This window comes from Rhinatrema bivittatum, chromosome 1, assembly GCF_901001135.1.
Source record: "Rhinatrema bivittatum chromosome 1, aRhiBiv1.1, whole genome shotgun sequence".
Taxonomy (NCBI): Eukaryota; Metazoa; Chordata; class Amphibia; order Gymnophiona; family Rhinatrematidae; genus Rhinatrema; species Rhinatrema bivittatum.
The window spans coordinates 162,433,654-162,454,605 of NC_042615.1; the positions used below are offsets into that span (position 1 = coordinate 162,433,654).

General features: G+C 44.7%; 1 protein-coding gene across 1 annotated transcript in view; it reads right to left on the minus strand.

Annotated features, from left to right (window-relative positions):
• LOC115084488 (toll-like receptor 1) overlaps positions 1 to 20,952 on the minus strand; it is a 38,433-nt gene that overhangs the window by 6,155 nt on the left and 11,326 nt on the right. The window contains exon 2 of the mRNA XM_029589421.1: positions 8,344 to 8,471. The gene's annotated coding sequence lies outside the window, so the exon portion shown is untranslated. The remainder of the gene's footprint in view (positions 1 to 8,343; positions 8,472 to 20,952) is intronic.

Genomic DNA, 20,952 nt, shown 5'->3' on the forward strand with positions numbered 1-20,952 from the left:
AGCTATGTAACACTCATGGATCAAATTGTTGATTCCTGATTCGTACTCCTGCTGGATGATCAGGAATTTTAGATACAGATTGAAAAGGTTCCTTAAAATCCCATATTCTAGTGATATTTTTCCTGTAATATCCCTTCCCGTATAATAATTTTTTTACTCAACTCTTTGCCATCCTACTTGATCAAATCTTCAGTATAAAAATACACATCTCATTGATTCACCTGCTTTAGATTTGCCAACTACAGATCTACCTAGACAACACAATCTGGCCACAATAATCCATATACTAATCACCAGCAGAATAAAACTACTGCAATTATTTATTCAGTGGCATCTCCCTATACAGCTCAGAACGCCTACAGCTCCTACATAATATAGCAGCAAGAATCCTAATAAGAGCAAAAGCATCTGACCACATAGAATAGATTCTATCTCAGCAGCACTGGTTACCAATAGAGAGCAGATATTATGTAAGTGGACCTTGGACAGAGGGGGGGGAGTTGCTGCTACCTGTGGGGAGGAGCCCCACAGGTTCTCATCATCGGTAGGCAAGGCTGGTGAAGAGCAGAGGCCCAGCTGGAACTTCACCACTATCAGCCCACGTTCACCTTAGGTTGAGCACTCAAGTGCTGGGGCTGGCTGGACTTAAATGGAGCTTCTGCAGCGATTGAAGTTCTGTTGTAGAAATGAAGCCGGTGTTTTGGCCAAGGTCTAGAATAATGGAAAAGCTCAAGTTGAGGGTCAGGCAAAGGTCAAGACTGGTGGCCTAACATGTGGTCTAGGTCCAGGCAAGGGTCATGGCAAGCAGCATATCTCGTGGTCAAGGTCCAGGCAAAGGTCATGGCCGGCAGCGTAGCTCATGGTCAAGATCCAGGCAAGGGGCATAGCTTGTGGTCAAGGTCCAGACAAGGGTTATGGCAGGTGGCATAGCTTGGGGTCAAGGTCCTGGCAAGAGTCATGGCAGGCTGCGTAGCTCATGGTCGAGGTCCAGGCAAGGGTTGTGGCAGGCAGCATAGCTCTTGGTCAGGATCTAGTCCAAAGTCAAAGCCAAGAGCAGTCTGAAGGAAGAACAAGAAGGGAGGCAAGGAACACAGAAGGAACTCAGGAAGGCAATCCGCACTCTAAGGAGAGAAGACATATTGCCAAGGCACTGGCTGAAGGCAGTGACTAGCCCTTAAATAGTCCCTGAGAGGAGATGTCATCAAGGAGGGCCGCGGGCATTTTCCCTCCACAGGCCCTTTAAATAAACACGTGTGCCTAGGAGGTTGCTGGGGGTCAGAGGAAGTCTGTGGCATTCCAGCCACGAAGGAGCAGGAGTCAGCGACGTCAGGCTGGCAGCTCAGATCTGCGAAGAAGAGTGGCAGTGGTGGTGGCGGCTCCCCGCCACTATCAGGAGGCCCAGGGCTGGCTCAGCCACCATGGTGCAGTAATGGGTGAGTGAGGCCGGCTGCAGGGCTCCACGGCAGGCCAGCATTAACAGTACCCCTTCCTCTAAGCCCCTCTCCTGAGGGTTTCGGCTTCCTGGTTGGGAGGCATGGAACGGTTTAATCAGATTTTTGTCAAATATATTAGAGGCGAGCTCCCAGGTGTTTTCCTCTGGGTTGTATCCTTCCTAGGAGAGGCGATACTCCCATCTTCGGCCACGTCTTTTCATGTCCAGGATATCACGTACCTGGTACGAGGTGATCTACTGTGCTGTGGAGTCTTCCTTGAGAGCCATCAGAGTACCAAGGGTTTCAAAAGGGAGAAATGGAAGGAATTGTGTATCTTAAGAGAGGCGGGTAGGCGGAGTTGGTATGTTACAATCCCAGTTGACGTAGCACTGTAAATGGTTCAATGTATCAAGGAGCAAGCCGCATCGATGGAACTCCGAGCCGGTTATAATGGGTGCTGAGCCATACCTTTTCTCCTTGGTTGAACTGAGGCACAGGTCTGTGAATGTTTTGGCCTTTAGGTCCATTTTTTGCAGCATCTGCTGCTTATGGCTCCAGAGTTTTTCCAGCTCTTCCGCCATCATTTGAGCTGCAGGTGAAGGAACAATCAGCAGAAGTAGTACAGGAGGTAGTGGCTATTTGCCATAAACTATTTGAAATGGAGAAGCACCCATGGCAGTATAAGGATGAGAGTTGTGGGAAAACTTTGCAGAGCTGACCAGTCAACTTGTCGGGTGTTGACACTTGCCCAGAGGAAATGGTTTAGTGTCTGATTAGTCCATTCAGACTGACCATTAGCTTGCAAATGATATGCTGTGGTGAAATCCAGTGTAATGTAGAATTTTTTACATAGGGACTGCCAGGATCTTGTGGTAAACTGGGTGCCACGATCAGAGATGATGTGTTTGAGGAGTCCGTGAAAACAAAACATGTGCTGATCGAAGAGTTGCGCTAACTGTGGAGCCATGGGAAGACCAGGCAATGGTGTGAAGTGTGTCATCTTTGAGAAACGGTCAACTACCACCCAGATGACCGTATTACCGTTTTGAGAGAGGTAAATCCATGACACAGTTGGTGGAGATGTGAGTCCAAGGTCCTTGGGGTTCCTTGGGGGCTGGCAATGGCTGTAACAGCCAAGGTCATTCCACCAATGGCTTCTGCTGTGCACAGACGGGACAAGAGTCCACATAAACCCAAACATCCTTCTGCATATTTGGCCACCAGTAGAATTGCTGGAGCAATGCAAGGTTCCAGACTCGTCCAGGGTGGCCTGCGATGTGGGAATCATGAGACCAGCTTAACATTTTTTCACAGTGCTTATGAGGAACAACCATCTTCCTTGGAGGGATGGTCATGGTGGAGGCAAGGAGGATTCGTGCAGGATCTATGATGTCCCAGAGTGGTGCAAAGGAATCCTCGGTCAAAAAGGAGTTAGAAAGAGTATCTGCTTGGACATTTTTGACTGTGGGCCTGTATTTGAGTTCAAAATCAAAGCGCGTGAAGAAAAGTGCCCAATGGGCCTGTCGCGGGTTCAGATGCTAGGCCTGGTGGAGGTGCTCAAGGCTTTTATGATCAGGATAGATGGTGATACAGTGCTGAGCCCCCTCTAACCACTGGTGCCATTCTTCCAATGTGAGCTTGATGGCTATTAACTCCTTGTTGCCAACTCTGTAATTATGCTCAGTTGGAGAAAATTTCTTAGAGAAAAAGGAGCAAGGATGCAAGTTTCCAGAGGACGAGTACTGGCTCAAGATGGCCCCCACTCCTTCAAAAGAGGTATCCACTTCCATAATAAAAGGATGCTGTGGTTCTGGGTGATGGAGACAAGGTTCCCGGAGGAAAGCAGCCTTTAAACTCTTGGAAAGCTGTCATGGCCTCAGATGGCCACAGTTTGGTGTTGGCTCCCTTGAGGGTCAGGGCCATTAGCAGAGCTGCCAGCTTAGAGTAATTGTTAATGAAGCTGCAATAGTAATTGGAGAAGCCAAGGAATCTCTGTAGGACTCACAATCCACTAGGCTGAGGCCAATCTTTTATATACTTGAGCTTCTCGAGGTCCATGTGAAATTCTCATTTTGAGACTATGTATCCCAGGATTGGGAGGCTCTCTCGAATAGACATTTCTGGAGTTTAGAATAAAGCCGGTTATCCCGAAGATGTAGAAGAACTCGAGAGATGTCTTGGCGATGGATATCCAGATCATTGAGATGACTAAGCTGTCATCTAATTATACAACTATGCACTCATAGAGGAGATCTCTGAATATCTCGTTCATCATATTTTGGAAGACAGCTGGTGCATTGCATAATCCGAACGGCATGACCAAATATTCATAATGGCCATCCCTGGTGTTGAAAGCTGTTTTTCATTCGTCTCCATGTCGAATTTGGATTAAATTGAACACTCCCCCAGAGGTCCAATTTGGAGAAAATCTTGGCCCCTTGCAGGTGGTCAAATAATTTTGAGATCAGAGGCAAGGGGTAACTGTCCTTCCAGGTAATGGCGTTCAGACCTCAATAATCTATGCATGGATGGAGGCTCCCATCCTTCTTCACCACAAAGAAAAACCTGGTACCCGCAGAAGTACATCGGCAGATGAATCCTTTATCCAAGTTCTCCTTTATATTTTCAGACATAGACTTTGTCTCAGGTAGGGAGAAGGAGTAAACTCTACCCCGAGGAGGTTTGGTACCGTGTAGCAGATCGATGGCGTAATCGAACTCCCTGTGAGGAGGTAAGATGTCAGCTTTCTTTTTAGAGAACATATCAGCGAATTGTGCATACTGTGGGGGGAGACCAGGTGAAACCTGCATGGTAGCGAGACAAGGCTGAGTTGCTACCTTCTCTAAACAGGTCGTATGGCAATCAGGACCCCACCAGGAGACTTGAAGAGAAGTCTAATTGAACTGCAGTGAATGTTGCTGGAGTCAGGGTAATCCCAGAACCTCGGAATGGATAGATTTATCAAGAACATGGAGTGCCAGGTGTTCCATGTGAAGAGATCCAGTACGAAGCTTCAAGGGAACAATAATATGTGTAACCCTCCCCAGGAGAGGATCTTCATGGATGGATGAGAGAAGCAGAGGAACTGGGCAGACATCAGTGAGAATCTGGAGGTGTTCCACAAGGGCCATCATGAGAAAATTTCCTCCTGCCTCAGAATCTATTAGGGCTGTGTTGAATTTCTGGTTCCCCACATAAAGCATCACTGGTAGTATTAATGGGGGAGCTGGAGAGGTGAGGCCTAGGATCAGTCCCCCACTGAGTCCTAGGCCTGGGAGTTTACCAGCCTGACTGGGCAATGAGCTATTATGTGGCCAGCCTCACCACAATATAAACAAAGTTCAGCCAGGCATCACCGAAGGCGTTCCTCCAGAGTCAGCTGGCCATGGCCCAGTTGCATAGGTTCCTTCGTCAGGGTTCTGGAGGCAGGAGAGACTCCTGGAGGAGGAGGAGAGGAGTGCCGAAGATGGTTGGAGATGGGCATGTGCCTCTTAGCAAGTTGTAACTCTCAAGTCCGTTCCTGGAGGTGATGGTCAATCCTCCCAGCCAACTTAATAAGAGAGTCTAAAGTGGCTGGGAGTTCACAAGTCCCCAATTCATCTTTGATTCGGGAGGATAGACCATGCAGGAAGATGGAGCGAAGGCAATCCTCTTCCCAATGGAGTTCTGAGGCCAGGGTCCAGAATTCTATAGTGTAGTCAGACAGCGAACGACAGACCTGGTAGATGTGGAGTAACTCATAGCCGGTAGCGACCTGTCAACCCGGGTCATCAAACACGGTTTTGAAAAATTCCAAAAACCGGGAGAGGTCCCGAAGGATAGGATCAGAGCACTCCCACAGAAGAGAAGCCCAGGCAAGGGCCTTATCCTCTAACAGGGAAAGAATATAGATCATCTTAGTGGCGTCATCCAGAAACAACGCTGCTTGAAGACAAAAATGCATGTTGCACTGGTTAATGAAGCCTCGACAGCATTGAAGCTCCTTGGAATAGCGGGGAGGAGCTGGAAGCGGGAAGACAGAGTGTTGGGTAGGCACTGGAAGAGTGGGCACCAGAGAAGATGGAGTTGTCATGCTCTTGGAGCAGAGGAGTCTAGGCGGGCGCTGAGATGCTCCATAGAGGCCACTAGAGCTTCCAGAAACCATTGCTATTCCTGAATTTTCTGGGCCAGGCCCGGAATGGCCTGTAGGGCGGAAGCCTCCTCCAGGTCCATGGCCTTGGCAATCTGCTATGCAAGTGGACCCTTAGACCAAGGGGAAGTTGTCTCTACCTGTGGGGAGGAGCCCCAAAGGTTCCCAATGTCGGTAGGCGAGGCTGGTGAAGAGCAGAGGCCCAGCTGGAGTTTCACCACTACCAGCCCACGTTTCCCTTAGGTTGAGACCTCGGGTGCCAGGGAAGGCTAGACTTAGGTGGGCCCTCTGCAGCAATGGAAGTCCTGTTGTAGAAATGAAGCCAGTGTTCTGGCTGAGGTCTGGAATAACAGAAAAGCTCAAATCAAGGCTCAGACAACAGTCGAGGCTGGCAGCATAACACGTAGCCTAGGTCCAGGCAAGGGTCATGGCAAGCGGCATAGCTCGTGGTCAAGGTTCAAGAAAGGGTTGTGGCAGTCAGCATATGGTCAAGATACGGTCCAAAGTCAAAGCCAAGAGCAGTCCAAGGGAAGAATGAGGGAAGCAAGGAATATAGAAGGAACTCAGGAAGGGAATTCGCACTCTGAAGAGAGAAGATCGATTGGCAAGGTACTTGCTGAAGGCAGGGACCAGCCTTAAATAGTGCCTGAGCGGTGATGTCATCAGGGAGGCCATGGACATTTTCCTGCCGCGGGCCTTTTAAATAAAGAAGAGAGGCGCACGTGCGCCTAGAAGGATGCCAAGGGCTAGAGGAAGTTGGCAGCATTCCAACCCCAAAGGAGCAGGAATCAGCGGCATCGGAGTGGCGGCTCAGGCCCATGAAGAAGATTAGTAGCGGCGACGGCAGCTCCCCGCCCCTATCAGGAGGCCCGGGGCTGGCTCTGCGGTGTTGGGTGAACAAGGGCGGCTGTAGCAGGATCAGGTTCAGAACACTGCTTCTTCTTCAAATGCATGAATAAGCAAGCCCCAGAATATCTCTTGCAACTCCTTCTCCCTTATGCCCTCAAGAGAGAACTCAGATCTTCCCAACTGGACCTACTTTTCACCCCACTTCTGGCCTCTGCTAGACTGTCCTGCACCAGACTTTGGGCCTTAATGCACCAAAGATCTGGAACATGCTTTCATCATTCCTACACTTGGAGCCCAGCTACCTCACCTTCAGGAAGAAAGCTAAAACATGGCTTTTTAGCCAAGCATTCTCAATGCAGACTTCCTATCCAAAAATCTAGATACCACATTTCTACAGCAACAACAAACTAACCTATGAATCTGTCTTTAAATATATAGAGACTCAACCAATATTGTCTGTTGATCCATAGGCACCAGCTCTGTGGGTGCTTGAGCACCCCTAATATTGTCTCCTGTACATCTGTGAATCAGGAGCTGATAGCTCCATGATGCAGGGTTATGGGGGGAAGGTAGTAAGGAAGTGATTCTGTCTCTCAGCTACTGCTCCCACCTCCTCCTTCAGCCCATTGGCTGTGAAATGTCTGACCAATGTACTTTGGGGAGGGCACTGCACTTCTGTCTCCCAGCTACTGTTTCCGCCTTCCCCTCCAGCCTATTGGCTGACTGTAGAATGTCTGACTAATGGAGGACCAGAGAAAGCAGTAGACTAGGAAGGGCAGGTTATCTGAGGTGCAGTGGAGATGGGGGTAGGCTGCTGATTAGGACTAGAAAGGGAAAGAGACGGAAAAGTTATATGCAGTGTGAGAGAGGGGCTCAGAGAACTGCTGGGAGCTTGTTGGAAAAGGGGTTACTGGCTGGGAGAGGAACTGAAAGAACGAAGTCCGGCTGGGAGAGGAAGAGGGGAGGAGCTGTGAGGGGAAGGAGGACTGGGAGAAGAGTTGTGGGAAAGGAAGAGGAATAGACACAGGTAAACCAAGAGAAGGGTTGTGAGAAGAGAGGGGATCATAATGGAGAGAAGAGGAAAGAAGAAATAAGGAGTGAGATGAAAGAGGCAGGGGGTGGAAGAGATCAGGAGGAGGTGATTATGTGACCACTGACCAGAGACTCATTATACTAGATCACGGTGATTAACAAAATCAAGAGAAAACACATTTCTTCAAAATCTCCAGTACAAAACCACTCAGCATATGTGTACTGTACAAGACATTGAACAAGAATGCAGATGTATGTGATTGTGAAAGCATTGACGAGTAATAAAATCATGAGACAGTGCATGGAAGTATTAGGTCTAGTTTAAGCCAGGAGCTTGTGCCCAATTGACTGCAAAATCTCTTCCATTTTGTGTTGTCTGCCAGTACACACAGGCCAGGCAGCATCTATCTGTGCTTTCTCTGTGGCAGGCAGAAACTGATTGTGCGGTGAATTCCCATTGGCTGATGAATGATTCAGCCTTGGTGAAAAAGAACTTTGAAAAACATTAGAGACTTTTAAATCCAGAGTATTGAAATTCTATTTGAATTTGTTTAATTATAGAAAAATCTAGTGCATCAATTTTAATGAAATTTCCCAACAACTACCTAGGGAAATTCCCAAAAATCAGATACACTAGAATGAGAGTGAAATCTAACAAGAGATAAATCAGATACACTGGAACAAGAGTGAAATCTAGAGTGGCCATCCCTGCGTCCTATCTTTGTGGACAGTCTCCCTATCCTTAGGCACTCTGGGCAAGCATTTAAGGCCAACAGCTTATCAGCAAGATTCATTACTAAGCAAGATCTACCTCAAAGTTGCAGATACAAAGTGAGAAATAAGATAGGAGTTTGAAGTAATGTGCTGAGGAAGGGAAGATCAGAAGGTGGATTCTTTTACCTTAAGCCTCCTGCTCCTGATGCTGAGAATTTCTGGCTCCTGCTTGAACCACTGCTGTGTTTCTGTTCTGGTTCACAGCATGTTTAATTCGTAAGCAAGGTTCAGCTGACTCCATGGTCTTTATTCTTCTGTGGTAGCAAAAAAAATACAGCTGAAAACATTATCTATCTTGACAAGCTATAATTATTTCACTAACTGCATTCTTCTCTTTCTAAATTTCATAATTTGTTTCACTTCCTCTTTTAAACACACCAGAATATTATATTTCCTGTCTTCTGACTTGCTTACTTGCCTCTAGATTCATCAAATTGCGTTAATTATTTTAACAGCTAAACCTTCTATTATTGTGCTTTTAAACTTTTAGCTGTTATCACTTATTATTGAATGTTTTATTGTATTTAAACTGTAAACCGCTGTGAAGGCCTCGGCTAATGTAGCGATATATAAAAAATAATAAACTATTGATAACACTCACATTATAAAAAAGGGGCATGTTTAGGGAAATTTTAGAATTACTGCACCACATGGTAACTTACTGCTTTGCATTGGTAGTATCATGTGGTGTGGTAAACTTAGTGCCCCCTGTGATAACCCCTACTTTTTGCATCTTGTGCTAAGAGAAAGAGAGAGAGAGACGCACAGAGAGAGATGGACTCTATAACAGGATATCATCAAGCTAGGGTGAGATAACATAGTACAAAATTTCATGCTTGTGAGACTTTCCTCACTCCAAATAATGTCAAATCTTCACCAAAGTGTACTGTGCTGTTCGTACGTATCATTCTACATGTGAAACTGGCCCCCTAAACCCTAAACCAGCATCAACACCTCACCTCGAGCTATTAGATGGCCATCCTATACAGATATAAGTACCTCACTACTATGGGGGCCTTGTAGATAGTCTCTCTCAGTTTCTCTCAATATACTATATTGTGTTTTTTTAATTTGATAACCTGCCTTTGTTCTATAAGCCTGAAGATAGCATACACATCAATACAACCATTGTACAAGTTAGCAAAAATAAGTGTAATCAAGGGTTAAAATGTTGAAAAAATAAAAACATTTTTATTTTGTGTTCATACACTGGTGTAAGTAGCTGCTTTTCTCGCTTTAAGGGAAGCTCTGAGCTGCATAAGTATCACCTGACAATAATCTGAAAGCAGCCACAAGTTGGCTTCATAGGGAAATTTCTCCCTGTGAGAATAGAAGTGGGATTTGGCATTGACTCAGACTGAAAGGTTCTAAGCCAGGGCTTCCCAAACCTGTCCTGGGGCCCCCCCACAGCTAGTTGGGTTTTCAGGATATCCACAATGAATATGCATATCATGGAGACTCAGTCTCTGCAAATATATCTCATGCATATTCATTGTGTCTGTCCTGAAAACTCGGCTGGCTGTGGGGTGCCCAGGACAGGTTTAGGAAGAAGCCCTGTTCTAAGCAATCCTATAGCCTGCAGTTTCCATCAGCTCAGGAAGGGGGTGTCCTGGGTGACTGTGTATGACAGGAGTGGTCAGGTCTGGTCCTCCAGATCCACTAACAGACTTGGTTTTCAGGAGATCCACAAGGAATATGTAGGATATATATTTCCTTACAAGGGAGACGGTACATTCCCATCTTCTCCATGCATATTCCTTGTGGATCTCCTGAAAACTAGGCCTGTTTGTGGCTTTTGAGGACTGCAGTTGGCCACCCCTGCTAGATGATGTCACGAAAGAAAAAAAAAAAAAAAGCAGAGAAACAGCACAGTAAGGCAGATTTAAGTTTTGCAGAAATCAAAAGCTGCTGCACAGGAGGAAATCATAGTCCGAGATCAGCAAGCCGAATTGTTAGTTGACTAACCAGTCTGGAGGTAAGGTAAAACAAACATTGCTGCGGAATCTGAAGCCTCTTCCAGCAGGGGAAATGGATCCTGAGAAAGACAAGCCAAAAGAGGATTTAAGCAGCTTCCTTTATGTAAGGACTCTAAGCTGTGGGAGTGAGTGTGTGAGCAGGTTACCCTGAGCCTCTTAGAAACAGATGAAACCTGAGAGAAAAAAACAGAGGGCTGAAGAGAGGAAGAGACTGCAACAAAGTTTGTGAAAGTGAAGCTTGATAGAGTTGATACTAAAAACAAGGATTTGCAGAAAATAATGCATTTTGTAAGAATAAGTGGGGATAAGGAAACCACAAGAGACATTAAAAGTGTTTACTCTCACACAATCAGAAAGAATTATTCCTGTGCGCACTACAAATTGCTGTGATCTAAAAGAATAGGACACAGGTGATTTCTGATTTTTTTTGTTTTACTTATTTAGAATCCCAGGTATCGAAGAGGGTGACATCACCTCCAGAGATAGCGGCTTAATAACGACCTTCCGACCCAACTTTGCAATCGTTTGCTATCCCGATGTTGCATCTCCTTGAAAACCCTGCTGCAGTGTATGTGAGCACAAGCTGGGACACAGTAACGTCTCAGATAAAAAAAAAAAAAGGACAGATTTAAAAATGTTTTCCTTCAGGAGCTGAGAATTGGCCTAGACTCTCGGCTGCGGAGAGGCAGAAGAAATGGCCGCTGTCATGCCTGAGTCAGGTACCGTGGAGGACACAATTTACCCCGAGGAGTTGAAGGAGGGAATATCGTTGCAGGCTTACTTTCGCCAATGGTTTTCTGAATTGTGCTCGGATATGGTGCATATTAAAGCAGAGTTCGGCTCCATGCTTGCTCAGTTGTGGGGCAAAGTCGCTGATCTAGGGTAGCACGTGGAAGAGGTGGAATTGCGGGCCGAGGAGCAGGTAGCTGAAGCTGTGACATGCCAGGAAGATGTTGCAGGCCTCTATAATTCAGTGCTGGAGCTGGAAGAACGTATGGAGGACCTAGAGAACAGGTCCCGGAGGTCTAATTTGCATTTTCGTGGGGTTCCAGAGCTACCTCATTTAAAGATTGCTTTCAGGTTGTAACAAGTATATGCACACAACTGCTAGATATGGAAGATGTCACTGAGCTCCTGCCTTCTATCAAGCTTGAGAGGACGCACAGAGCTCTTGGTCAGCCCAGAGGTAATCTTCCCCACGACATAGTGGTTTGCTACCTTGATTTTACACTTAAAGCGGCCATGATGGACAGGAAAAAGGGCCAAATTATTTGGAACGATCATCAGGTGCATATTTTTCAAGATCTATCCCTGATCACCATTCGCATGCGGAGGGAATTCCGGGACATTATTTCCATATTAAAGTGCAAGGATATTAGATATCAATGGTCATTTCCTTTTGGTCTTCAATTTTCTATCAAAGGAAACTTAGCTAAAGTGAAGATGGTGGAGACTGCAGCAGCATTTTTACGAAAAGCTGGTCTTTCAGTTTCAGTTGGCAAACTCCTTGAGGCACCTGTGGATAGTTTGGAAAAGAAGACTGCTCAGCCTAAATGGCAGAGGATCCAGGGGTCCAGTAGGCAACTCAGAAGACATCTGGATTCCTACTTGTTATCTGGAACGGTGAGTGATGGCTGAGCAGTGCTACAATGGGACTTTTCATGTGTTCAGTTGTTGTTCTTACTGGGACCTGTGGTCTGGGGTCTTCCTAGCTCGCAAGGGGTGGGCAAAGTATACATTTTTGAGAAATAGAACATAAGAACATGCCATACTGGGTCAGACCAAGGGTCCATCAAGCCCAGCATCCTGTTTCCAACAGTGGCCAATCCAGGCCATAAGAACCTGGCAAGTACCCAAAACTAAGTCTATTTCATGTTACCATTGCTAGTAATAGCAGTGGCTATTTTCTAAGTCAACTTAATTAGTAGCAGGTAATGGACTTCTCCTCCAATAACTTATCCAATCCTTTTTTAAACACAGCTATACTAACTGCACTAACCACATCCTCTGGCAACAAATTCTAGAGTTTAATTGTGCGTTGAGTAAAAAAGAACTTTCTCCGATTAGTTTTAAATGTGCCCCATGCTAACTTCATGGAGTGCCCCCTAGACTTTCTATTATCTGAAAAACTAAATAACTGATTCACATCTACCGGTTCTAGACTTCTCATGATTTTAAACACCTCTATTATATCCCCCCTCAGCCTTCTCTTCTCCAAGCTGAAAAATCCTAACCTCTTTAGTCTTTCCTCATAGGGGAGCTGTTCCATTCCCCTTATCTTTTTGGTCACCCTTCTCTGTACCTTCTCCATCGCAATTATATCTTTTTTGAGATGCAGCAACCACAATTGTACACAGTTTTCAAGCTGCGGTCTCACCATGGAGCGATACAGAGGCATTATGACATTTTCCGTTTTATTCACCATTCCCTTTCTAATAATTCCCAACATTCTGTTTGCTTTTTTGACTGCCGCAGCACACTGAACTGACAATTTCAATGTGTTATCCACTATGACTCCTAGATCTCTTTCTTGGGTGGTAGCACCTAATATGGAACCTAACATTGTGTAACTAAAGCATGGGTTATTTTTCCCTATATGCATCACCTTGCACTTATCCACATTAAATTTCATCTGCCATTTGGATGCCCAATTTTCCAGTCTCACAAGGTCTTCCTGCAATTTATCACAATCTGCTTGTGATTTAACTACTCTGAACAATTTTGTATCATCATTTCAATAACAGAATCATGGATTCCAGTATCAGATGTGTAAAGGTCACCATAAAATTGGGCAAATCTATCAGAGATCAGCTTATTATCATAAATCATATTCCCCTCTTTATCCTTAATTTTAAGGATCTGGTTCTACATAACTTGTGACTTGAGATGCCGGGCCAGAAGGCAACCGGCCTTATTTTCAAATTCAGAAAATTGTTGCTTAACTCTCAACATTTGAAACCCAACCTCAGCCAAGTCTAAAGCCTGCAACTCCTGCCAAGCTGCATCTAATGCTAACTTTATTTGTTCGTCCCTACAACATTTATGTTGTATTTCAAGCTTACCTATGCAGGACATCAATCTCAACTGCTGTTCCGACTTCTGTCATTTAAGAAAGGAGGCACAAGAGATTAATTTACCCTAATCACAGCTTTCATACCTTCCCCCCCCAGGTCTCCAGGCTAACATTCCCCGTATCATTTAACACAAAATAATCTGCTATGTCCTTCATAAGGACCTCATTAAACTCCTTGTCAGAGAGAAAGGACTCATTCAGCTTCCAAAAACTGCCACCAGTCTGCTCCTTTCCCACCCACAGCTCAACCCAAATTAACACGTGATCAGACCAAGTGATATGACCTATACCTATAGATTTAACTCCTCCCACCAGCATCTTATCTAGCAGGAAATAATCAGTGCAGGAGTATGAATTATGAGGTGGCAAATAAAAAGTGTAATCCCTTAGAGTGGGATTCCACAGCCTCCAAATATCTTGCAAATCCTACTGATTGATCAAATACTTCAGATCCAGCTGAATTGTCCAAAAAAGGGTAACGAATCAAATTTATGTATTTAAAAATGTTTGTATACCGCCTATATAGACTATAGTAGATCTATGCGGTTTACAGTTTAAAACATACATAATTTATAAAAAGCAAGTAAAAGAAAAAAATAACAAAAATACAAATATGATGGAGATGATAGCTTGTAGATGTGATAGGAATGGGAAGCGATGGTATATCACCTTGGAGTTGAGAAAGGGGGGGACAAGGTTTATGTTTATGAGACTAGAAAGGCTATTGAGAATAGGTAGGTTTTTATGGCTTTTTTAAAGTCATGTTTAGGGTGTATTGACGGATAAAGTTGGGTAGCGAGTTCCATAATCTGGGACCTGCAACTGAGAAGGCATGGTTGCAGGTTAAGTCTAATCTCGCAGCCGAACAAGGTGCTAGACACGGTCTGAAAAAAGGCTCCCTGCTGGGAATTTGGAGCATAAAAATTCACCAAAGTGAGCAACTCCCCACTGATTAGAACTTTTAAAATAAAAAACCTACCATGAACATCTCTAAGCATTGATTTCACTTCTATGATTAATTGGTTGGCTAGCAAAATCCCCACCCTACTATATGTATTATCTTTGGTTGCTGGGGTAAAAAATTGATGTGAAAATCTTTTTGATCCCATTGAATAGATATATTTGTGGCTTGGCAATTGAATATTAATATTCCTTTCAAGATTTCCTTTTTTTGTGTGCGTTGAGTTGTAGTGGGAATCTAATCGGCTCTTTTTTCTGATTATGGACTTTTACTCCAGAAACTTGTCCAAACCTTGTCTACCTAGGGGTAGATTTTAATAGATATGCGATATCCACTATGACACCTAAATCTCTTTCCTGGGTAGAGGTTCCTAATATGGAACTTAACATTGTGTAATTATAGCATGGATTATTTTTCCCTATATGCACTACCTTGCACTTATCCACATTAAATTTCATCTGCCATTTGGATGCCCAATTTTCCAGTCTTGCAGATAAAGTATTATCTGGGATGGGCTTTTTTATGTTTAGGTCTTTTGAGACAGAGAAGGATTTTGAGGGCTGATGCCATATCTGGTAGTGACATTCCTCCCTGGGGAGGTATGCACCTTATGGGGGTGAGGTGCAGTAAAGGTTTGGAGTTTGGTATTCTTTGGGGTTTAGGTGCTTTTTGGATTTTTAGGGCCTGTGATCTCTTGAGTTCATCCGTGAGTAGGTGCATGATTGTTTATTAGGGGTGGATGATGGGAAGGACAGTAGGTGGATTTCTCTCAGGGTCTTTTCTTATTATTTCTCTGATGGTTACTCTTAAGATTATGTCTTTAAATACCAAAGGTCTCAACTCTCCTATGAAACAGAAACTATTGTTTAAGGAGGCTGATGCTTTGGGGCTAATGTAATCTTCCACCAAGAAATGCATCTGAAAGCCAGATATCTTCATTTATCTTCTATTTGTGGATTGGCAATTGAATATTAATATTCCTTTCAAGATATCCTTTTTTTTGTGAGTAAAAGTCCATAAACCATTATTAAGCTGGGAGTTGCAGAAATCCACTTCTTATCCCTAGGATAAGCATAATGGTATCTACCTACCCTTTGGGATCCTGCTAGGTACTTGTGAACTGGAATGGCCACTGTTGGAAACAGGATACTGGGCTTGTTGGACCTTTGGTCTGGTCCAGTATGATGTTCGGAGCACACTCCTAAATCTGAGTTTGCTGTTGACCCTAATTCCCTGAAGTTTTTTGTTGGTTACTTGTTTGCTCTCTAGTTTGCCACTCCTCGTCCTTTTTTATTTTTTAAATTTTGTAAATAGTTGTCAGATGTTAAAAAGATTTGCTATGTTCTATTAAAATATGTTTAAATTTTGAAAGACTTTGTCTGAGTTTACCTGTGTGCTGATAGTTTCCATGAGGTGAATTATCAAAAGTAAACATTTAGATGGATAACTTGGAGTTACATGGCTAACTTGCGAGTTATCCTTCTAAATGGCTTTGAATATTGATCTCTATAGCCTTTTTGGTATGGGAATAGCCATGATGGCAATTTACACACCTTCCTTTCATGCTTAAGAGGTAGAGCAGAAGGGGTGTTCTTCTTCAAGCACTTCTCTCAGATTCCCCCTCTCCATTCAAACAAAGATTATAGAACATAGGAGTTCATTAATGCAACAATGAATAGGAGAGCCATTAGTGTTACATAGTGTAGAAAAGGCACATACTTTCTCGGATTATGCTTTCGTGGTACTGGAAACAATGAAAGTTAGTGCACGGGGATAGACACTGATACTTTACTCATTCGAAAAGAACAACAAAGGATTTATACTCTTAACAGTGTAGAGCCAAATGATCTTAATAAAGATATAGAGTGGGGTATGTGTTAACGCCATTGTTTTTAGATGTATTTTAATTAATAACATCAAAATATGTGAGATGTTTCTTGCCCACATTGGGCATAAATTTGAAGCATGAACATTTAATTCAGAGCTGGTCACCATGTTGTGAAGGTTGAATTAATTCTGTGTACCTATATATACATATATGTAAATAAGTGTGTGTGCTGTTTTTTTAATTAGAGTTGATGGTCTCGATAGTTTTAGGACAGGAATTAATATTTGTTGTTTTGTATTTGTGTTGCAGAGTAATAACCCCTTATGCAGGTGGCTGGGGGCCACCGAAACATAGGCTTATTTTTGGTAATTTAAATATGAATAGTTGAGATTTCAGGAACTGAATATATGACATTAAAGATAAATGGATTTTAAATGAAAGTTTTTCTATAAAATAAGAATTTAGAATAAAGGTTAAGAATAGGTTAAGACTGGCAAGTGAATAACAACTGAGTGCTTTACCCGATACCGCTTGAGGCCAACTGAGTGGCAGGAGGTGGTGGATGCACAGCATAGAAACATGCTATGTGACTCTGATGCCATGTCTGAATGAATGTTTGAGTTATTTTTGTTGGAAAAACATTATATTAAAATGAATTAATTTCTTCCCTTAACTGATTGAATAAGCTTTGATTGGGAAGTTTCTGCTGGTATTTGTTTCTTATAAACATAAACGACATAGAAGACTTGGATTGTTGCGTGGGAGGTGGACCCTTGGGCCAAGGTGGGGTTGACGCTATCCGTAGGAGGGATCCTACGGGTCCCCACCGTCGGCAGGTGGAGTGGACTGGCTGACAGAGGCCGCTGGAGCTTCGCCAATACCATCCCTCGTTCCCCGTAGGTTGAGCTTTTGGGTACCGGGGCCGGCTGGAGTTAGGTGGGCCTCCGTGTGTCGTTGAAGAGGAGATGAAGAGGTCAGCCTAGAGGCAGCAACTATGGAACTGAAGAGTAGGTATTGGACGAGGCGGAGTCCCGGAGACCTGGGTGCCAATAGGAACCAAAGTCTGACAGGGGGCACCCGAGCAAGAACAGGCTGAAGCCTGAGAGGCCCAGTCCAGGACAAAGATAAGGGGTGCATCGTAGAACAAGGTGAAGTCAGGGCAGGCAGCAATCAAGGAGCAGTGGCAAGGCTGAAGTCAAGTCCAGGAGAAAGGCAATAGCATGGTCGGACAAAGCAGAGGTCTGGACTAAGATGATCAGAAGCGTGGTCAAGCGAAGCAGAGGTCTGGACTAGGAGATGATCAATAGCATTGGCAGGCAAAGCAATGGTCAGGTCCAGGAGTAGATCAATAGCATAGTCAGGCAAAGCAGTGGTCGGGTCCAGGGGAAGATCAATAGCGTAGTCAGGCAAAGCAGTGGTCGGGTCCAGGAGATCAGTTCATAAGGAAAGCCAAATAGCAGGAACGCAAGAACGAAGATGACAACCAGGAACAGGAACTCACAGGGATCAGGAACACGAAGGAAACACCAGGAAGTACACAACCAGTGTGGAGACCTGTTGCAAAGGCGACTAACAAAAGCTGAGCCCGGCCTTATATACCGCAGCTTCAGCGACATCATCATCCGGGGCCATGGCCAAGTTCCCACCGCGAGCCTTTTAAAGGAAGCAGAGATGTGTGCGCACCTAGGGAGGGGTGCAGCGTTGGATGGCGGTGTCTCTCCGCGGACCATGAGGAGAAGCCTGCCACAGAGCACAGGAGTCAGTAGCAGAACCAGGAGCGCCGGGGGGGGGCGGTCCGAGGACGGAGCCAACGGCCTGCAGCCGCGAGGGAAGTGGAGCCAGATGCTGGATTAGGCAGCAGAGGGTAAGAGGGCCTGACAGTGGGCCTGCTGCAGCCGGCACACTCAACATGGATGAAGTGTCCAAAATCAAACTTTACTGCTCATGGCTTTGTCAAAATAGTGACAGTTCAAATATGTTCTTTTCCCCACAGTGGTTTTTACAATTTTCAGTCCCTAGCATGCAAGGGTCTCTTACTTTTAGGGCATGGGAAACACTCACCCTTCAGGAATGGATAATTGAGGTTCCTAGTTGGTCAGGGATAATACTTGGTTGGGCAGAACCACCCCTTCCAAATTGGTAAGCAAAAACATTTTCTTAATCTCTGCACAGAGACCCAGGGTTCCTCAACTTGATAATTTTTGTTCTTGCTCAAAGTTCTCCAGATGTTCAAGCTTTCTCTTTTTCTCTCCATCTCTCTCTCTCTCAAACCCGTAGATGGAAGGGATCCAGTCAGGAACATGCAGCTCTCAGATGTTCATCTGTCAGGGCAGAAAGGGGGCAGCAAAACTCTTCTCCTCAGATCTTCCAAAAAAACAAAAGTGTCTTCCAAAAAACGGAATCCAAACACCAGAAGATCTCTGCACCAGGTTGCCACCATTCCTCTGTCCTCCAGGAGGTTGCAGAGGGCCCCCATCTTCCCTATTCTGGGCCCCCTAAGGAAAGGATTCCCCCATGACCTCTCTCCAGACTCAACCCAGAAATCTTGCAGGCTTCTTCCAAAGAAAAATCTTTGAAAAATCAGAAAGACTAACTTAGAAGCCTACCCAACCATCAAGGTGTAGACTGTAGAAGCAGCTTCCTTGACCTTACCCAGGAACTGCAGGCAGGTGGTATTTGAGTCCAAGGGTAGGCCCCAAAATTAATGAAGGCTAAGTTCCTTCCCCAAAACCAAACTGCACTGCTCCAATGTTCTCAGAAGAGAGTTACTTTTATTTCCCCACAAGGGGATGACCATGCCAGCACACTCAAAGGGAACATGAGAACATAAGAAGTTGCCATACTGGGTCAGCTGAGAGTCCATCAAACTCAGCATCCTGATTCCAACAGTGGCCAATTCAGGATACAAGTACCTGGCAAGCACCCAAACATTAAATAGATCCCATGCTACTAATACCAATAATAAGCAGTGGCTATTTCCCTAAGACTAAATCAACTTGCCTAATAGCAGTTTATGGACTTCTCCTCCAGGAACTTATCCAAAACTTTTTAAACCTAAATAATAGTCCTGGGGGAATTCTGCGCTATTGTGGAGTGCAGAATTAACCCCCGCCTTGAAGGGAATGTATAGCACCTGAAGGTGGTATTGATATATTATGTGATAAAAGTCCTAATTTAACATCTTTTTTAGAGGCTTCAACTGATGATATTGCCACAAGAGCCACATTAATAGTGGCCTTTGGATTAGAGCAGGAAAAAAATCTTGTACTACAAACGTATTTTAAAAATAAAAAAGTTTTTCCTTTTCTGGCAAAGTAGTTCAAGTTTTTCCTGATGTCTCAAGGAATACACAGCATAGAAGGAGACAATTTCTTTCCATGAGACAAAGAGCATTAGCCCTTAGGGCCACATTCTCTCTCAAGTTTCCCTGCAAGTGTCTTGTTACACTTCAGAAAAATAAGTTTGTTTTTCTTGAACCTTCTCATCTGGAAGTATTCCTTACTGATAAAGGTGGATGAGGGATTGTGATAGATATATGTTGGATTTAATGGATGGCCATTTAAAATAGTAACTCTCTGTTTATTCATAAGGTTATGAATATTTCCATAATAATTTTTCTTTTACTGTTAAGGCTTCCCACCTAATGTGGACTTGTTGGAATAACAAATGTAGTTATTTGCTTATTTGTTTTCTTATGGAATATTGTCTTTTGTTTTGTTTTTTTTCCATTTCTTTTTTCATTGTAAAATGTTTGAGAAATTCAATAAAGTATAAATTTAAAAAAAAAAAAAAAGAATTAACCCCGCCCCCATGCAAAATTGCCAAATTCTGCGCAGAAAATGGCAGAGGATACCCTGGCATGCTGCAAATGGCATGCACACCATTCGTGGAGAACATGAAGGTCCTGGCGTGACGCAAATGGAGCGCATGCCGTTCGCGGTAAAGATGAAGGCCCCAGCGTACTGCGGGATGCGCTCTATTCACAGTGAAGATGAAGACCCCAGTGAGAGTGAGTGTGTGTGTAGAGAGTTGTGTGTGTGTGAGAGGAGGGAGGGGGTGTGAGAGAGAGCAAGGGGTGTGAGAGAGAGCAGAGGGTGGAGTGCCTGACTGTGGGTGCCAGAGAGAGGGAGCCTATATGAGGAGATTGTGAAGGAGTGTGTATGTGTGTGAGAGATTGGGAGCTGGTGTGTATGAAAAAGGGATTGTGTGTTTTTCGGAGGTGGACCCTTGGCCTGAAATGGAGTTGATACTACTCGTGGGGAAACACCCACGGGTTCCCACCGTCGGGAGACGGAGCAGACCGGGAAACGGAGGCCAACTGGAGCTTCGCCAATACCAGCCCTCGTTCCCCGCAGGTTGAGCTCTTAGGCACCGTGGCCCGCTAGTCTTAGGCAGGCCTCCGTGTGATTCATCCCGAGAAGGTGTTCAGAATAGGGAGCCAGGAAGCAGCAGAGACACAGGGTCTGAAGGAGCTGAGTTCAAGACAAGGCCTAGATCCAGAAGCCCAGGCAGGCTGAAGCAGGCTAGAGAACAGGAACAAGTTAAGTCCGGGCTTGTAAGTAGGCAGAAGCCTAAAAGAGGCCAAGTCCATGTAATCAGCTGGAGGCAGAGTCAGGTTCAAGCTAGAGACAGGACAGGCGGCTGGAGACGAAGTTGAGTACAGGCTGAAGTCAGGGCAGGCAGCTGGAGACAAGGTCAAGGTACGAGCACCAGTCAGGCCAGGAATCCGTCCAAAGTACAGTCAAGAGGGAGCAAGGGTCAAAGCCAGGAATCCGTCCAAAAGTGTAGTCAGGAAAAGCAAAGGTCAAAGCCAGGAATCCGTCTAAAGCAATCAGGAACAGGTAACTGGTACTGGAACTCAGGAACTGGAAACAGGAATGCAGGACTGGAACGAACA